Here is a 20,112-nt window from a genome sequence, read left to right on the forward strand (position 1 = left end):
CAGCTCCTGCCAAATCTTCTTATTCTTTGTAGGTACACCATTAACCAGAATAACTAATGGTTCAGTTTCCAAAGAATCTGCATCAATAGTTTCCATATTTTTTTTCAAATCCAAGGGCAAATACACCACTCTACCTTTTAAACCTCTCAGTAAATCTGAAGGAGGTAATTTACCAGTTTTGGGCTCCATACGTACTATGGTCTGGAACGGATGAACACATTGAATAAGTATAGACTCATAAGTATTTAATTCAGAAAGTTCGGCAGGAATAACATCCAATTCTAAATTATTATGTACAGCTCTGGTCGGCATTCTATTTTCTTCTAATTTGTTGTAACAGTATTTACAAATACGCTGAACTTCACCCAATTCAAAACAATTTTCAAGAAATATATATGTGGCAAAATCCTTCCACTTATAATTATCTTCATTTTCACTTTTTCTATAGAGATCAACATACCTGGTTTGTTTTCTATAATGAGTTCTGCGGCAACAAATACAAGTAATATTTGGTCTTTCATTAGAGATTTTTTCAAATTTTGTTATGTGATCATTAAATGTCTTACTTACAAATGGTTCTACATTCTCTTCCACTTCTTCCTCATTTACTGTGTCCTTTTCTGCACTGTTTTGTTCAGGACCAAAGTAACAAAACTGAATTTCATCAACAACCTTCTCTACATCTGATACTGACCCACGGAACAGAGCCCTATTCAATTCATCTAACTTTAGTGCTGGACTTTTAGCAAAATACAACCGTCTCACAAACTTTCTCATTTCAGTATGATGAACAGCCAGCATCCTAAAATGATGGAAAACACTATTACACACTTTTCTAGATAGACAAGCCAGAGAATGACCCTGCAAACCAGTATTCTCTCTCACTCTGCATGGATCTAGACTTTGAAGCACCTTAATCTTCTGTTTTACACTTTTTTTACTATATTCTCTTAGAAACTCACGAAATTTATCAATAGATTCCTGACGCACAGTGCAAATACTACTACAATTCCAAGTGTACACTGGGGCTTTAGGACGTCTCCCCATAGCCTCATCCGCCATCACTTGTACCTCATCTCTTGGAACCATTATCTCCTTCTCCATTATGCAACCATTCTTCACTTCGTAAGCACGACCTCTGGTGTCAACTGCATGCAGCAAACTATTACTTTGAAAATAGCTCTCTTCATTAAAAAAAGGTTCACTACTTGAACTATGCATCCATTTTCCCAAAAACACTTTACAAAAGTTTGTTCTGTTCACTACTCTTTTCCTTTTGCTTTGTGATTTCAGTACATTAACCATTTTATCTAATGTACGCATCCTATTCAAAATTAAAATGAATAGTTTCCTTTTTAATTCTAATGCCTTTGCTGCAATGGCTTCAATTTCTTTTTTTCTCTTGTAAAATTTGGCCTTTTGCTTATATTTCTTCACATCCTTTATCAAATTGGACATAACTCTTCTCTGAAACATTTTTCTACGTATCTCTTTAAACGCTGTTTTTCTGTTTAAGTTAATCTTCATAGTTACAGAAGGTATATTTGCATTAACTAAATGCTCAATTTTTTCCTGTCCTTTTCTATTGAAAACATTCTTTCCAGTACAGACATTTTGTAAATTTTTCCTTTTTTTGAATATGTTCTTTAAAACATCTTTTGTCTGCTTACCAGAAGATTTTTTCTTTTTCCCAACATGAGTATCTCCAACTAACTTAGGTCCTCCAGTTGTCTTCAAATATAGGTTTTTTTTGTGGTCTTTCTTTAGTCTGGATTTTGTAGGCATCTTAAATTTTGTTCACTGCTCTTCAGCAATACCTGAAAAAAACTAAAAAAAAATTCCTTTATTTTATTTAAATATATTACTACATTCTTTATGTTCTTTAGAAATCTTAAAATACTATAAACCCCTTTCCTATAAATGAAAATCACAATAACACCTTCACAAATTAAATATCTAAAAATAATTCCTGTGTGCACACAAAGTCATGCTTTGAAATTAGACAGAAAACGAAATTTCTTTGCCAATTGCAAAGCATACTTTCTACTCTTTTTTTTGGCAAGTGATAAGTACTTTTACAGACTGACACATTTTGAATCCACTTTTCAGATTCTTAAAAAAGCACATGTCCAAACTGCTTTTTCAGACCAGCACCATGTGTAACCTGTGTGACTGACTACACTCCAGCAAGGGCAACCAGCCTTAGTGATGCTGAATGTATTTGCATTACTGACTGAAACCTCAAACCCCACTCGGTTGTGAATACTATGCATGATTCCAGAGGATAAGCAGCTGGGTGTGTGCTAAGAGTCTGCTTCTACACAAAAAAAATGGCTCACCCTTTCCATCTAATGCAAATGTGAAATCTCCAGAGCAATACGCAATAAATCTCTGCCTGTAATTCCTCTTTGCACACAGAGTCATGTTTTCATATTAGTCACAAAACGAAATTTCTTTGCCAATTTGAAAGCACACTTACTTTTCTTTTTTTTGGCAAGTGATAAACACTTTTACAGACTGACACATCTTGAATCCACTTTTCAGATTCTGAAAACAGCACATGTCCAAACTGCTTTTTCAGACCAGCACCATGTGTAACCTGGGTGACTGCCTACACTCCAGCAAGGGCAACCAGCCTTACTGATGCTGTATGTATTTGCATTACTGACTGAAACCTCAAACCCCACTCGGTTGTGAATACTGTGCATGATTCCACAGGATAAGCAGCTGGGTGTGTGCTAAGAGTCTGCTTCTACACAAAAAAATGGCTCCCCCTTTCCATCTAATGCAACTGTGAAATCACCAGAGCAATACGCAATAAATCTCTGCCTGTAATTCCTCTTTGCACACAGAGTCATGTTTTCACATTAGTCACAAAACGAAATTTCTTTGCCAATTTGAAAGCACACTTACTAGTCTTTTTTTTGGCAAGTGATAAGTACTTTTACAGACTGACACATTTTGAATCCACTTTTCAGATTCTTAAAAAAGCACATGTCCAAACTGCTTTTTCAGACCAGCACCATGTGTAACCTGGGTGACTCACTACACTCCAGCAAGGGCAACCAGCCTTAGTGATGCTGAATGTATTTGCATTACTGACTGAAACCTCAAACCCCACTCGGTTGTGAATACTGTGCATGATTCCACAGGATAAGCAGCTGGGTGTGTGGTAAGAGTCTGCTTCTGCACAAAAAAAGGCTCCCCCTTTCCATCTAATGCAACTGTGAAATCACCAGAACAATACGCAATAAATCTCTGCCTGTAATTCCTCTTTGCACACAGAGTCATGTTTTCATATTAGTCACAAAACGAAATTTCTTTGCCAATTTGAAAGCACACTTACTACTCTTTTTTTTGGCAAGTGATAAACATTTTTACAGACTGACACATTTTGAATCCACTTTTTAGATTCTTAAAAAAGCACATGTCCAAACTGCTTTTTCAGACCAGCACCATGTGTAACCTGGGTGACTGACTACACTCCAGCAAGGGCAACCAGCCTTAGTGATGCTAAATGTATTTGCATTACTGACTGAAACCTCAAACCCCACTCGGTTGTGAATACTATGCATGATTCCAGAGGATAAGCAGCTGGGTGTGTGCTAAGAGTCTGCTTCTACACAAAAAAAATGGCTCACCCTTTCCATCTAATGCAAATGTGAAATCTCCAGAGCAATACGCAATAAATCTCTGCCTGTAATTCCTATTTGCACACAGAGTCATGTTTTCACATTAGTCACAAAACGAAATTTCTTTGCCAATTTGAAAGCACACTTACTTTTCTTTTTTTTGGCAAGTGATAAACACTTTTACAGACTGACACATTTTGAATCCACTTTTCAGATTCTTAAAAAAGCACATGTCCAAACTGCTTTTTCAGACCAGCACCATGTGTAACCTGGGTGACTGACTACACTCCAGCAAGGGCAACCAGCCTTAGTGATGCTGAATGTATTTGCATTACTGACTGAAACCTCAAACCCCACTTGGTTGTGAATACTGTGCATGATTCCACAGGATAAGCAGCTGGGTGTGTGCTAAGAGTCTGCTTCTGCACAAAAAAATGGCTCCCCCTTTCCATCTAATGCAACTGTGAAATCACCAGAGCAATACGCAATAAATCTCTGCCTGTAATTCCTCTTTGCACACAGAGTCATGTTTTCACATTAGTCACAAAACGAAATTTCTTTGCCAATTTGAAAGCACACTTACTAGTCTTTTTTTGGCAAGTGATAATGACTTTTACAGACTGACACATTTTGAATCCACTTTTCAGATTCTTAAAAAAGCACATGTCCAAACTGCTTTTTCAGACCAGCACCATATGTAACCTGGGTGACTCACTACACCCCAGCAAGGGAAACCAGCATTAGTGATGCTGAATGTATTTGCATTACTGACTGAAACCTCAAACCCCACTCGGTTGTGAATACTGTGCATGATTCCACAGGATAAGCAGCTGGGTGTGTGCTAAGAGTCTGCTTCTGCACAAAAAAATGGCTCCCCCTTTCCATCTAATGCAACTGTGAAATCACCAGAGCAATACGCAATAAATCTCTGCCTGTAATTCCTCTTTGCACACAGAGTCATGTTTTCATATTAGTCACAAAACGAAATTTCTTTGCCAATTTGAAAGCACACTTACTACTCTTTTTTTTGGCAAGTGATAAACACTTTTACAGACTGACACATTTTGAATCCACTTTTTAGATTCTTAAAAAAGCACATGTCCAAACTGCTTTTTCAGACCAGCACCATGTGTAACCTGGGTGACTGACTACACTCCAGCAAGGGCAACCAGCCTTAGTGATGCTAAATGTATTTGCATTACTGACTGAAACCTCAAACCCCACTCGGTTGTGAATACTGTGCATGATACCAGAGGATAAGCAGCTGGGTGTGTGCTAAGAGTCTGCTTCTACACAAAAAAATGGCTCACCCTTTCCATCTAATGCAACTGTGAAATCACCAGAGCAATACACAATAAATCTCTGCCCGTAATTCCTCTTTGCACACAGAGTCATGTTTTCATATTAGTCACAAAACGAAATTTCTTTGCCAATTTGAAAGCACACTTACTACTCTTTTTTTTGGCAAGTGATAAACACTTTTACAGACTGACACATTTTGAATCCACTTTTTAGATTCTTAAAAAAGCACATGTCCAAACTGCTTTTTCAGACCAGCACCATGTGTAACCTGGGTGACTCACTACACTCCAGCAAGGGCAACCAGCCTTACTGATGCTGTATGTATTTGCATTACTGACTGAAACCTCAAACCCCACTCGGTTGTGAATACTGTGCATGATTCCAGAGGATAAGCAGCTGGGTGTGTGCTAAGAGTCTGCTTCTACACAAAAAAAATGGCTCACCCTTTCCATCTAATGCAACTGTGAAATCACCAGAGCAATACGCAATAAATCTCTGCCTGTAATTCCTCTTTGCACACAGAGTCATGTTTTCACATTAGTCACAAAACGAAATTTCTTTGCCAATTTGAAAGCACACTTACTTTTCTTTTTTTTGGCAAGTGATAAACACTTTTACAGACTGACACATTGTGAATCCACTTTTAAGATTCTGAAAACAGCACATGTCCAAACTGCTTTTTCAAACCAGCACCATTTGTAACCTGGGTGACTGCCTACACTCCAGCAAGGGCAACCAGCCTTACTGATGCTGTATGTATTTGCTTTACTGAGTGCAACCTCAAACCCTTAAAGTATTCCTTATTTTTACCAGTACACCTTAATTTATCGTGAAAACATAGTCCATATTATTTTACATGTTCCTCACATTTAAATTTCTCCCAAAACAGAAAATGATAAACACAACTTCAACAAAAGGAATTCCATTTCTATTATTCATTTCTTAATTTACCATATATATCCCCTCTCAAACTCTAAACCCACCTTTAAAATTAGTTAGTTGTGAAAGAAATGTGGCACTCAAACAGCAGATTATCAGAGCCAGGATCTCTGTTCTTTACACCTCTCTCCTCTCAGCAGAACCAGATAATGGCAAACTTTCGCTCTCTTTTTCCACACATATACATGTTAATTTCAAATCTCAGTGCTTCCCCCTTTTTTTCAAATGTAATCACACATTTCTATTGGTTGAAAACCAACCCTTTTCCAAAAGTACCCTTCCCCCAACTTGACTTCTGCCTAGTACCCTTCCCCCAACTTGACTTCTGCCTGCTACCATAGCAACAGCTCATGGAACACTGCTGTGTGGAGTTAGGTCAGAAGTTCACCAAACAATGTTTCAATTCCACAGAGCAAGAGTGCTTGACTTTTCAAACCTAACAGCAAATCCATAGTACTGTTCTTTGGTAGCACATTTTTCTGTACCAATACAAAACATGCTTCTATTAATTTACACATACAGCCTAGTTTTTATTCTAGAATGGTATGAAACAGCCAATCAGTTCTTTTTTTTATAAAAAAAATATGTATGCCTCCATTTCCAAACTGTCTTTCATTTCTTTTTACCATTCTACTGAATTTCACCTCCTGAGTGCATCCAGTTCTCCTTTGAAGATGTTCACAGTGTGGATTGTAGGGCACAGCTATGTCTTCTGGAGTGAAAAGTATGCAGAGAAAACAGATATGGTGAGAGACCTTGCTTTGCCAAATGTAGACATTAAATGGATTGGTCAGAGAGGGTTAAAGTGGCACCAATTGATGCCATTGGTGAAATCCTTCATGCAAATCCAACACCCTGACCTCATAATAGTGCACTGTGGTGGCAATGACCTAGGCACTTTGACTGGGGTAGGTATGAAGGACACCTTTGCACAACTGTTTTCACTTTTCCCTAAAACTGGCTTTGTCTTTTCTAACATATGCCAAAGGCAAAAATGGAACTGGTCCAATCATTTTTGTCCGCAGATTGACAAAGCAAGAAAGCACGTCAACAAATCTGTTTCTGCTTTCCTCAGAGACTATGGTATGGGTTCCATTTACCACAACAACTTGCGTTACGACATGCAAGACATTTATAGAGGAGATGGTGTGCACTTCAATGATGAAGGGAACAGAGTCTTCCTCTTGAACCTTAGACTCTGCATCGGTACTTACTTGTAGGTACCACTAAAAAATCAAATCACTTCATAAACACAACGGCTCTTTTTAGAGCCCCCTAATATCTAAACTCTTAAATCTGAATTTCATTTCTTTTTTTTTCTACCGTACGCGTACGTTGAGCTTACCGTACGCGTACCCCGCGATTTTTTTTAAAATCAATAAATGTTTTCTTTGTACTTTTCTGTCCTTCTTTGACCCCTTTACAAAAGTTAGGGGGTCTGTAACTCTCTCCCTTGCCCCCTTTTCAAGATATCACCCTTTTTTTTCTGAGTGAAACACACGAAATGGTGGCCGCCGCTTCCTGGTTTCGACCGATTCGAATGTTTACTAAGATCTAACAGCCAATCAGAATCGCGCTCGCGCACGCCACCGTACGCGTACGGTAAGCGCACCGTAAGCTGGCTCAGATATATATATTGATTTAAAGGCTATTTTCTCTGAATCTACTGAACAGATTTACACCAAACCTACAAAAGGCACTTCCTTGACCTGAGGACTACCTCTCTGCCAAATTTCAAGTAATTCTGTTCAGCCGTTCGGGCTGTAGCTGTGTCTAAAGGTCCTATGGAAAAATGCATGGGAAAAACGCGTTTTGGGACCCCCCTTTTATCTCAGCCCCCGCTTGACGAATCCCCCCGAGACTTTCAGGGTAGGAGCGGAGCGTAGCGCCCCACCTATTTTGAAAAATTCGCGAGGATTCGTCGACCGGCGCCAAAGTTATTCCAAATAGAATGTTGCGGATTTCCTATGGAAACGTGGTCCTAACTATAACTACCTACTGGCGACCGCCAGTAGGTAATATATATATATATATATATATATATATATATATATATATATACATATATATACAATATATAGGTTTGAATGCCAGCAAAGACAAATTGAATATTCGGCCTTCTGAAGTCGATAAATGTGAAGCCCTTAAGTTTCTGTAGCACTCCCTATTTACAGGATGAAACTTTTAACATGTGAACCTGTAATTCCAGAAAATGCCTAGTAATTATGAGTTCACATGTGGAAGTCCGCACAGTAGCACCCGATTGTGCATCAAATGCCCCAGTCCTTCGAAGTTAATGTGTGATTAACTTACAGCCTCCTCCCTCTCTTTCACCATCTGCTTGCTGTCTTTTACACCTCTAGAAGGACTGCTCCACTTCCACCTTCCTGGTCAGCATCGCATGGAGTGAGCTGGTGTCCTTTGACCCTTCCTTGATGAGCAGACCTCCAGCACAATGGCGGCTTGATAGTGAGTGAGCCAGAGTGTTTCGGTGATCTTACAGTGTGCTCTGGTGCTGGAACTCACAATTATTTTGCCCCTGAGGGCCAGGTTGCTCTCTGACCCTCTTCATTTGTGATACGTGCAGATATATGCGCTGCTGAATGTGCATCCATTGTCAAGGTTTGCTAGTATTCTTTGGTTGTGAGATATCCAACTTTCATGGCACCCTAACCCTAATTCTAAACTGGCGAATTGTGTCCCCAACTATAAACACAAACATTTAGAAACTTGATTGCATTATGGCAATGCTAGTTTCCTGTCTTCCTTACCTATACTTTGCATAATAAATATTCTGTGATTTGTTATTAACTTTGCTCGTGGTCATGATCAGTCAGTGATGGTGAACATCATCTTAGTAGTTACCATACTGGTGCTAGGATCTCACACCTCTTTATTCTCTTTTGCAGTACGAACAGCCCAGTTACTGACTGTAGACTGTATATATTGTGTTTAACAAGAGTGCCTACTGTTGTAAGTGCATTTTTTGCAGGATTTCCTTGTTGCTTTTTGAGGTTACATTGATTACTATTTTGAAGTACCCATACCTGCGTATTTCAGGTGTTAAAGGGTTATTCTTTATATAGTAAAAAGCAAATCCGGAGCTACAGTCTATGTTTCTTGCAGCAGGGAAACTGTGATATATTGTATCTAGTGTGAACATTCACACCTGTGTTTTTGAGCTAGACTATGATTGTTCAACAAAACAACTCAAGAGAGACTAGGAAGCTTGGAGGGCTGCATCTCCTTTACAGATCCAGATTTACTTAAGGTTTGTGTTTGTGCTCGTGCAACGCAAAGCAAAAACCCTTACTTTTTGGTGTAAAGCCAGACTTACTAAAATAGAATGATCTAGGTTTTCCTGAAATCCTAAAACCAAAAAAAAACAGTTGCAAGCATGGCGTCAAGAAGCAGACATCTTACAAGACTGCTGGTGTCTGGACATAGGAATTTGTGCTGGAGGCTCCTGGAGGCAGACAATGCAAAGTCCATTTTGTGAAACAGAGTGAAGGTCTATGTGGCCCAAAACCACCAGACTTGGCATGAGTAGTGACAATGATGTCAATGTCAGGCGACTCTTGCTTATTCTGGAGCTGCACTGGTTTCTGTCCCTCATGCAACACAGTGCTGCTTTTCTTCATGCAAGCTTGAATGAAGGACCGTAGATCTGGACCCTAGTGTCTTGAATATTCGGGAACACTTGCAATCTCACCGCTGACATTATTATGTTGTCCTTTGCCTTGGTGACTTCAATCATCGGAAACAAACTGCTAGAATTGGGGGTCTCTAGTTGGCACTGGTTTGTACCTTTTTACAAATAGGGACCCTTGCTTCTAGTCAGGGTAAGAGGCTACACTCCTGAATAACTCCTGCTCACCCCCTTGGTAGCGTGGCACGAGCAGACAGGCTTATCTCAGAGGCAGTGTGTAAAACATTTGTGAACACATACAGTAATACAGTGAAAACACTACAAATGTACACCACACCAGTTTAGAAAAATAAGTAATCTTTACTAGACTTAACACAAGACCAAATGACAAAAATCCACAATACTGTAATAAAAAATAAGTCTTTAAAATGGTAGAAATAGCTTAGTTCAATGTAGATGGTAAAAGCAATACTTTACTCTCAAAGTACATTGAATGTGTCACGCAATACAAACAGAAGGGTCGCAGGAAAGGTGATGCGTCGGTTCCTTGCTTCGGGGGAGGTGATGCGTCGGTTTCTTACTGCAGCGAAGGGGAGGTGATGCGTTGGTTTCTTACTGCAGCGCAGGGGAGGTGATGCATCAGTTCCTTACCGGAGAGGAGGTGATGCGTCGGTTTCTAACTGCGTTCCGGTTATGATGCGACAAGGTGGCACCTCGATGCGATGCGATGATTAAGTGAGATGCAAAAACATGGCTTCTTTGATGTAATGTGACAACGTGGGCGTGCGGCGAGCTCGGTGAACTTTGGAGCCGTGACAGGCCTGCGACACGCTTCTCCGGTGATGCGATGGCAACCTCTGTGGCACGCTTCTCTGGTGATGCAACACGCTTCCTCAGTAATGCGACGGCAAACATCGGCAACTGCTGAGGCGGCGACACGCTTCTTCCTCATTGCGTCGCGCTTCCAGCTCCCAGCGACACGCAGTCTCCAGAGGGCCAAAAACAACAGCAACCACCTCACTGAAGGTAGAATTCCCAGCAAGGACATTTAGGTGGAACTTATGGTGAAGTTTTTGTGTCCCTGAGACTTCAGAACAGGAGGCAAGCACAGCTTCAAGCCCTTGGAGATCTTCCTCAAGATAGTGAAAGTGCACACAAAGTTTCTTTTCTCCTTTCCTTGGCAATAAAGTAACCACTGCAGGCCAAGCCCAAACAGTAAACAACACATGGGCAGTCTCCTCCTTCAGCTTCCTTGGTTCTTCTCCTTAGCAAAGGGTTCATCTTGATTCCCAGAAGTGATCTAAAGTTCTGGGGTCTCTTCCCCAATATATATACTGCAAAATCCTTTGTCCTCTGAAGGCCTCGCCAAACCCAGTTCTGTCCTCCCTGCTGCAGCTTCCTGGCAGGAGGTGGAGACAGCATTGTTGAAAGCAGACCTGGCCCAGGTAGCTGAAATGAAATCTCCCCCCCCTACTCTCTATTCTATGACGGCTCAGGTCTGTGAAAGGAAATGTCCACCCCCTACTCTATTCTATGAGGGCTCAGGTTGGTGAAAGGAAATCTCCTCCCCCTACTCTCTATTCAATGCTGGTCCTATTAAACCCAGCCCTGACCCATCAGACTGCTGGAGCCAAGGCCCTCTCCAGCCCCTGTCACTCACAAACCAGACATGGAATACACAAACCTAGCAGAGGCATGCTGGATGGTTAGGCAAGAAAATACCTACTTTCTAAAAGTGTTATTTTCAAACACAGAATGTAAAAATCACCCACACTAAGATGTATTTTAAAATTCTGAGTTCAGGCAATCTAAACATTATTTTCCTATCTTGTTCCTAGGGTCAGTTGGGATTATAAGATGCTATAATGAAACTGCCCATTCTGGCCTATGGCAACAGATAGCCTTGTAATTGTGAAAAACAAAATTGGCTGGAAATGCCACACACATCAGGGCATGTCCGACCTTTCACATACAATGCACTCTGCCCTTGGGTCTACCTTAGGGCTGACTAACATGTAGAAAAGGGAAGGTTTAGGGACTGGCAAGTGGGTGCACTTGCCAAGTCGACATGGCAGTCCCAGACTGCACACAGGCTCTGCAATGGCATTCCTGAGCCATATTTTACAAGCTGCTTCTGTGGGTGCCACAAACAGTGCTGAAAGCCCACCAGCAGCATTTGATTTACAAGCCCTGGGCACACATGGTGCACTGTACTAGGGTCTGACAAGTAAATCAAATAGGCCAATCATGGAGTCACTAATCCAATACAACACTTTACAATAGGGAGCACTTGCACGTTGGCACTGAATAGCAGTGGCAAAGTGCCCAAAGCATCTAGACCAGCAAAAACATAGTAAAAACCTAGGAGGCAACAGTGAAAAAATGGAAGGGAGACCCACGACAATTGTGCCAGGTCTAACACGAACTTGATAGACTTGTTGGTGGAACAACACAAAAAGCTTATTCTTAGTGTGCTCTGCTATTGGGCCACCCTGCATTAAGCAGCAGTATCTGGGTTTTCCATTCTTTTTGATATGTCACATAAAGGGAGTGCTGTATCACCCTATAAATAAGACGGTATCATAGCAAATTGGGACCTTCATAGTTATATTATACTGCTTAGCAAATACTCATGCATAAATGAATTACCCAGTTGAAATTACAGAGCAAAACAGACTTTAAAGTAAACTTTTCTTTAAGAAATGTTCCTCCCAATTGTATGTGTTTTTATCTGGAACTAGGAACATGTTTATTGCCGATAAACACGTTTCATATAAAGAATGGCCACCTTCGCCCTTGTGCATTCTTTAGAAAAGTGCGAAGAAATCTGTATCAGTCTTCTCTTTACAGGTATGCTTTCGCTAACAGTTGTGTACCTCCATTAATTGCTGTCACATTAATCAGGCAATGAAATCTCTCTTCAGCATTATTTACGCCTCTATATTAAAAGCTACACAAGTATGACTATTCATGCATGAGACAACCTACTCCCTCACAAGCTCTTCCAAATCCCATAGGAACTATCCTCCCAGGCTGTTTCAAATTAAGTCATTAACATGTCACATATGGAAAGCAAAAAACTGTGAACTACACACAAATAAGATAAAACACAATTAAAATATATTTATAGCAGCTCCTGACAAAGCTTATAATGTAATGAGAGGCCACATACCTATCAAACCCATCTGTGCTTCCTACAGTGCATGCAATTTTCATCTTTCTCTGTAAACTGGATGCATGCCACCTTTCTATTAATTACAATTAATAATGTTTTACAGCTTCGAAGTAGGCCAATTAGCCATCTAAGATACATCCACAGTATCACAAACCTTTGAATCCTGCTTGCCTTCCATTTCTATAAGTGATCATAGATAACCAACTCAAACAGTGGATGTGCTCCTAGACGTTTCCTTGTTATGAACCCTGTAGACTTTGGCTAATCTTGTTTTTTTATTAAATTCGGATGACTGGGTTTTGTTTTTACCAGCACTGTATTACTGTCAAAACCTACACGTGGTCCCTCATACTCACTATCATATTGGTATACAGCCTGCTCTGGCGCCATCACTGGAGAATGGTCATTCATTTACTTCCGTCTTTTGGTGTGATCATGTTCTGTGGAATCTTCGGCTGTGTGTATCACCTAGATCTGCCCTGCCAGAGCAACCATGACTACAAGTACCAGTGGGCTTCACTGGGATGCTGAAGGCGGAGGCCATTTTGGATGTACCATTATTTAAGGAGACCACGCTCTGCTGTTTACACTCATCCGTTGACAGCAGAGGCAGAATGATAGTTACTCATCTCATGCATGGGTTAGGTGGCTGCCCTGTAAAGGGGCTGGATCTGGATCTGGTCTCCCTTCCAAATGGTATTGGTGAATTAACAATTTGTGGTTCTTCAATCTGCCTGAGACACCTACCAGTAAGTCATTGGCATTACATATAATGACATTACTTGATCTTGTGTTTAGCAAACATTACTTTAGATACATTGCTGTGTACAGTATCATTACCTTGAGTGTATTGAGTAGGTGAAAAGATGTATGCTAACCTGCACACTATAAGTGCACATCTTTGTACTTTGTAGGGGGCAGAAGGTTTTGGGCTTTGCAAAACATCTAGCGGTGCCTAAGAACATTTAGCAGGGCTTCTAATGTCATCATTAAGACATTGAAAACATAGAATGCTGCTGTTTGTGTGTCCCCAGACATAAAGGAGGTTCCAGATTAAAATTATGTAGATTGGAGAACCAAAACTATCAGATGAGGGCATTAAACAAAATAGATCACCAAACAATTCATTAAAAAAAAAATATTTTTATTGAAAATGTTTCCATTAATTCCAGAAGAGGAGAACACAGTAATACCAAAAACCACAGTTAAATTCAATGATCCATTGATACTATAACTTAGAATAATATTAACGTAGTTACATGAAAACATAATTTTCAATTCAGATAGCGATATTGAAAGGGAATGGCTCGGAGGGCAAAGTGCAAATAGTGCTTCAAGTGTAGGACAGGGTAAAACAAATTTGTGTGTATTGCTGTAGGCCAGCCCATTCCCATAACCTTTTGATACAGCAGCTAGACATAAATAATTCCACAATTCCATAATGCCATATACCTCAATCACATCTCAGGGGGAAGGGAAAGACCCAGAGGGTAAAACTAAAGTGCAGATAGTGCTCCACATTATCAGCAAAATATAGAGAATTCATACATATTCAATTAAAACAGAAGAACTTGCCAAAAGGCCTACTCATTACCCATGTGTCAACAAGCGTGTCCCACCCCATGTCGAGAAAGGGGCTCAGATCTGCTTTCCCCTTTTCCTAACTTCCCTACCTTTTTGGATATCCAAATTATTTTCTAAGTTGTACATCGACAACAGTCGAGCTAACCATTAATGGAACGTGGATGACGCCATGTTAAAGCTATAACAATACGGACAAACAGCCATAGCTATAAAGACAAAAAACTGTCCTCACCTAGTGACCATATCATTATGTGTGCCCAGTAGTATTGAATGGGGGGGTCATAGTGATGTCCAGGGACAGTCCAGAATCCATTAACCTGGTTACCTCTTGTTTCAAGGTCAGTTTGGCATATCCACTAGGTCTCCTTCCCATTTTCTTTTTTTTAACTCTTTTTATTAACATTGCTCATACCATCAAACAATACAGGACATTTAGCACAAGGCATGCGGTAAATTCCCCATCTAGAGGACAATGACAGCCCTTCAATGGCACAAGTGAGACAAATGACAGTTGGTATTAAAGTCCCAATCCTCCCCCTGTCTGCCTGTATTTCCGCCATGGCCCCCAAATTTTCCGCCATTTTTTGGTGCAGCCTCTGCTTTTATAGATAGTTTCTTCGGCCCTTTGGCACCAGTCTATGTCCCATACCCATTGGTCCCATTGAGGCGGAGTCCGCGAGCCCCAGTCCCTTGCAATATTCCTCTTTGCCACCCCCGCCGCCAGTGCCAGCCAGATCTCCTTGTGTCTAGTCCAGTCGGAGTCACTTCTAATCATTAACACCCCCATTGTGTTTTCTGTCTCTCGTTTTTTATATGGCATGTGGCGGAGGAGGTCTGCCCTGATTAATTGTTCTTAATATTGATGAATTGAATTGTTTATTATGTCTTTCTTGATAACTTTTGTTTAATAACTTCTTACCTTAGGTGCTTAATTATTTATGTATTTTATCCTGTATGTACATATTTTATCTGTGCTTTTATGGTCTCCGACCGAAATAAAGTTATCAAATGAAAAAAAAAAGGAAAATCATTAATAGTAGCCATCGGGGCTCTAGCGGGACCGCTGAACCCACCACAGCAGTCATCGCGTTGACTACCTTAGTCCAGAAGGGGACTATCTGCGGGCATTCCGATAGGGTGTGGTAGAAGGTGCCCTCCCCCCCACATCCCCATGCACAAAGGGCCGACTGACTCCTCCCCCAGGCGTACAGATGGGCGTGGGGATAGTATACCCGGTGCTGGATCTTAAGCTGTACTTACCGGAACCTGCAACGGATTGCAATCTCCCATGGGCTCTGTAGAGCGTCCTGCAGTCTTTGTCTTCCAGTTCTCCTATGTCCCCCACCCATCTCTCCCGCAGCGTCGCCAGTGGGTCCGTCATGGTATTTATGAGTTTGCGGTATATTGTAGAGGTGGGCTTTTCTGCTATTGGGTCCAGGAGTATCCTATCCTCCATGGGGGAGTACTCTGGGTTAGTCGTGCCGTGCACTATGTGAGCCCGCAAGACGTGGGTGAGGCGTAGGTACTGGTAGTGTTGGGAGTCGTGTAGGTCATACTCTTTTTTAAGGTAGGCAAAAGATTGCGGGGCATCTCCCCTCCAAACGTCCCCCAGGTATTCAATGCCTATAAGTTTCCAGCCCCAGAACCCTGTCAAACGAGTCACATCCGTCAGCTGGTCCCCGTGCCACAAGGGGGTTCTACCCGTCAGGGAGCCTGACCACCCCAAAAATTTCTTGGCCTCCCTCCAACATTGAATCACCACCCCGGTGTGGGATTGGCCAATCCCTTCCCTGTTTACGAGCATACAGCAGGGACTCGCAGTTACCACCCGGCATAACCCAGCGGTCTACTCTAGAGGCCGGTTCCGACCGATCCGCGTAAACCCAGTCATTTACCACCTGCAACTGGGAGGCCCAGTAATACAGCTTGACGTTCGGAAGGGCCAGCCCCCCATCAAAGACCCCCCTTGTCGGCTTGGGCAGCGCTATCCTGGGGTTGCCACCATCCCAGAGCAGGACTCGTAGATCTTGCGCTATCCACTTGAACACCCCCGTTGGTATCGGGTATGGCGTGTTTTGCAGGATGTAGAGCAAACGCGGTAATGCAAGCATTTTGAACATTGCCGCCCGACCCATAAGCCAAAGAGAGGTAACGACCTCCAGTGGTTCACATCGGTTTTAAGGCGCAATAGCTGGGGCTCCAGGTGCCTAGCGAAGAACTCCGCCCTGTCCCTTGTAATGTATAGTCCCAGATATTTAAATCCATCTACAGCGATAGAAGCGGGACACCGGGTCGGGATTCTCGGTGGAGGGCCTGAGAGCGGGAAAATCACTGACTTTCCCCAATCAATCGTATAGCCCGAATAGCTACCGAACAATTCAAAGAGGTGTAGAGCCTGTGCGATCGAGTGTTAAGGCCTGGCCATGTATAACACAATATCGTCTGCGTATAAAGAAATACGCTCCTCCCACTCATCACTCAATGCCAGGCCCCAGAACGACCTGTCCCTCCTAATCCAGTGCGCCAGCGGTTCCAGGGCTAATGCAAAGAGGACGGGGGACAGAGAACACCATTGCCTAGTGCCCCTTCGTAGCGGAAAGGCTCTGGACACCGCACCGTTAACTCTCACCCTCACCATCGGTTGTTCATACAGAAGCCAAACCCAACTGCAGAATACGGGACCAAACCCCAGTCACTGGAGCACCATAAACAAAAAGGGCCATTCAATGCTATCAAAAGCCATTGAGGCGTCCAGCGCCATCAAACCTGTCTGGGTGGCCCGACATCCTCTGTCGTGTATAGCACTCCATAGAGGCGACGTAAATGATGTTGGGTGCGCCTACATGGCATGAACCCGGACTGGTCCACGTGCATCAAATCCGGCAGGACCGATAGCAGCCTATCCGCCAGGGCCTTAGCTAAGACCTTAGGTTCTACATTTATAAGTGAGATCGGCCGGTAGGACGAAGAAAGATCAGCCGGTTTGCCCGTTTTATGGATTGCGACTATTGTGGCCTCTCTTTGGTCAGGCGGAAGCTTACCCACCTCTCGCGCCTCCCGATACATCTGGAGGAGTAGGTCAGTGATGATATTGGTCTGTCGCTTGAAGTGCTACACCGGGAGGCCATTGGGCCCCTGCGCCTTTCCAGATTGGAGGGAGTTGAGGGCCGTCCCTATTTCCTCCCCCGTGAAGGCCAGTGAGCCTGCGTGGTCACGCGCCTCGGCCACCCATGAGCGCTCCCTGTCTCGTCATTCGAGCCACGCCAGCAGCTTGAGAGCCTTGTCTCCCACATCGTAAATTCTATGTTGGGTGGCGATGGAGTAGGCTCGCGCCTCACCCTCCGCTAGAGCCCTGAGCTCTTTCTGTTTAAGAGCCGAGTTGTGTCTGGTGTCTACTGTTGGCGATGCGCCAGCCCCCCTCTCTATCTCCTCAATCTCCCCCTCCAACCGGGTAGCCTGCAAGGACTCTTCTTTCTTTTTTGCCCCTTATCACAGCTTGAGCCTGTCCCCTTTTTGAAGGCCTCCCAGAGCTTCCCCCGGCTAGGATGTGAGGCTCCGCAAAGTCGCCCAACTGGTCTGCACTCCTAAAGAAGTGGTCTAACCGGGAAAGGGACCCATGTCTAGCCGAGAAGAATGTATATTGTCGTTGTGTAGGGTGATGCGTACGCCATATGTCTCAAAGCCCCAGGACGAAAATGCAGTCCCTGCAGCCCATACTCCCCCCTGCACCCCCACCCCTCGTTCGAACGGTCCAGATCATCATCTATTACGGCGTTGGTGTCACCACCCAACAGGAGGGTACCCCATGGGAGGCCAGTCAGGAAAGATCCCAGTCGTGTGTATGTTGAGGAGTGAAGTCCCTGCGGGACGTAGTAGGATCCCAGGACTATGGTTCGGCCCTCCCACCTGCCAGCCACTGCGACCAAACATCCCGAGTCATCTGTCCAGGTGCCTGATATTATTATTGGCAGGGTGTTGTGCATTAGAATGCCCACTCTTCTGGACCCCGACGTGAACCCCGAGTGGGCCACCATTTTATACCCAAACCTGTCGAGGGCCTTGCATCTATGGCCTCGCAGGTGCGTCTCCTGAAGCAGGACCACATCTGGTGAGTGCCTTTTCAAGTATTGGAGAACTAGCGTCCGCTTGATTTTGTTGCCCAACCCATTAACGTTCCACGTCCAAACTTTAATACGTGTCTGGTCACCCATCGTCGACATCTGGTCTCACACTTATCTGATCACAAATGTCCCACTGTGCCCCGACCGAGCAATCTCGGCATGCAAAAGAGCTGTGATGAGCTCGAGCATAACTTACCCCTGAAACAAGAACTCCCCCCCTCACCAACTCCCCCCTCCCTGCAAGGTGGGTACCCAACCTCCCACCATACAAACATGCAGAGTGCCTGTCGTCCCTTCCGCCCCATATCAAACCTGAAAAGGAAACATGAGCTTGCAGTCAGCAAAGAAGGTTATACATAAATGGCGGATATTACACCCTACATGATAACCATTGTCTAGTAACCCCTGGTCAACTCCCCTAGTCTCCCCCCTACCCCAGCCGGCTGAAGTGAGTTCATGTCCCAAGCATTGAGTCCAGTGCGCCAGACACCTTCCATTTGGGCAAGAAAGTTCGGCCCCTCGAGGCTTGCAACAGCGCCCACTTACCGCTCCTCGGGCTCCGAGGCCTTAAAACGCATCATAGTCCCCATTACCTGGGCCCATTCTGAGCATTGTCGCGGTTGTCTGTAACGTGAGTGTCCTTCATCGCCGCATCTTGTCTCGGTGAGGTCTGTCCAGGTCCGAGCCGGCCCCCGCTCCTGCCCACTGACCGCCATCCTTCCAGCCAGCCACTGGCCTCCTCTGGTGACTCGAAAAAATAAGACTTACTGCCATCTAGGATCTTGAGACGAGCAGGGAAGAACATCATGTACTTGACACCTTGTTTCCGAATTGCTCTCTTCACTCCTTCAAATGACCGGCGGAGGCGCTGAACGTGGAGGGTAAAGTCAGGGAAGAAGCGGATGGTGGCGTAATCAAGCTGGAGATCCCCGGTCACCCTCGATGCCTGTAAGATGGCATCCCGGTCCCTATAGTTCAGGATCCGAGCGATTATTGTATATGGTGGGGCCCCTGGCTTAGGCCTTCCTCCAAGTGCTCGTTGGGCCCGTTCAACGTAGAAAAAATTTGATAGGCCTTTTGGTTTCAAGTGATTAAGGATTAAGTCTTCAACAAACCAGTCCGTGGATTGCCCCTCCATTCCTTCCGGAACCCCCACTATGCGGATGTTGTTACGCCGCGTCCGACCTTCCTGGTCCTCCAGCCGGGCCTGAATGTCGAACTGGTTTCTCGTTAAGGCGGCCACTTGTTCTTCCAGTCTCTTTGTTTTGGATTGGAGACTGCCTATCCACGTCTCAGCCACTGCAACCTTTTCAGACATCTTGCGGAAGTCGGCCCGCAGGAGGTTGACCTCCTCCATCACTGAGTCATGCTTGGGCTCCAAGGTGCCCCGCAGGTCCCTGACCGCGCCCATGATGTCCCTGAGTGACGGGTCTTGGTCATTGTCCACTGGATCCCCCTAATGGCTGCCACCCAAAGTTCCATCCTCCCTGCCCATGGCCACCGTATACTTGTCAATATGATTAGACTGGCCTTGCCCTGGTGCGACCCATGTTGGGGTGGCCGGCCGCTCTTGTGCGCGGCAGTACGTGTCTCTGGCGCTCTTTCTGTGCGCCTGTGAAATGGGCCCGAATCCGCCAGTGGCCGCGCGCAGCTGTGAGTTCTGCCTCTGCCGGCCCGCTCGGACCTTCCTGGAGCCTCTGGGGACCAGCG

Source organism: Triturus cristatus, chromosome 8, assembly GCF_964204655.1.
Source record: "Triturus cristatus chromosome 8, aTriCri1.1, whole genome shotgun sequence".
Taxonomy (NCBI): Eukaryota; Metazoa; Chordata; class Amphibia; order Caudata; family Salamandridae; genus Triturus; species Triturus cristatus.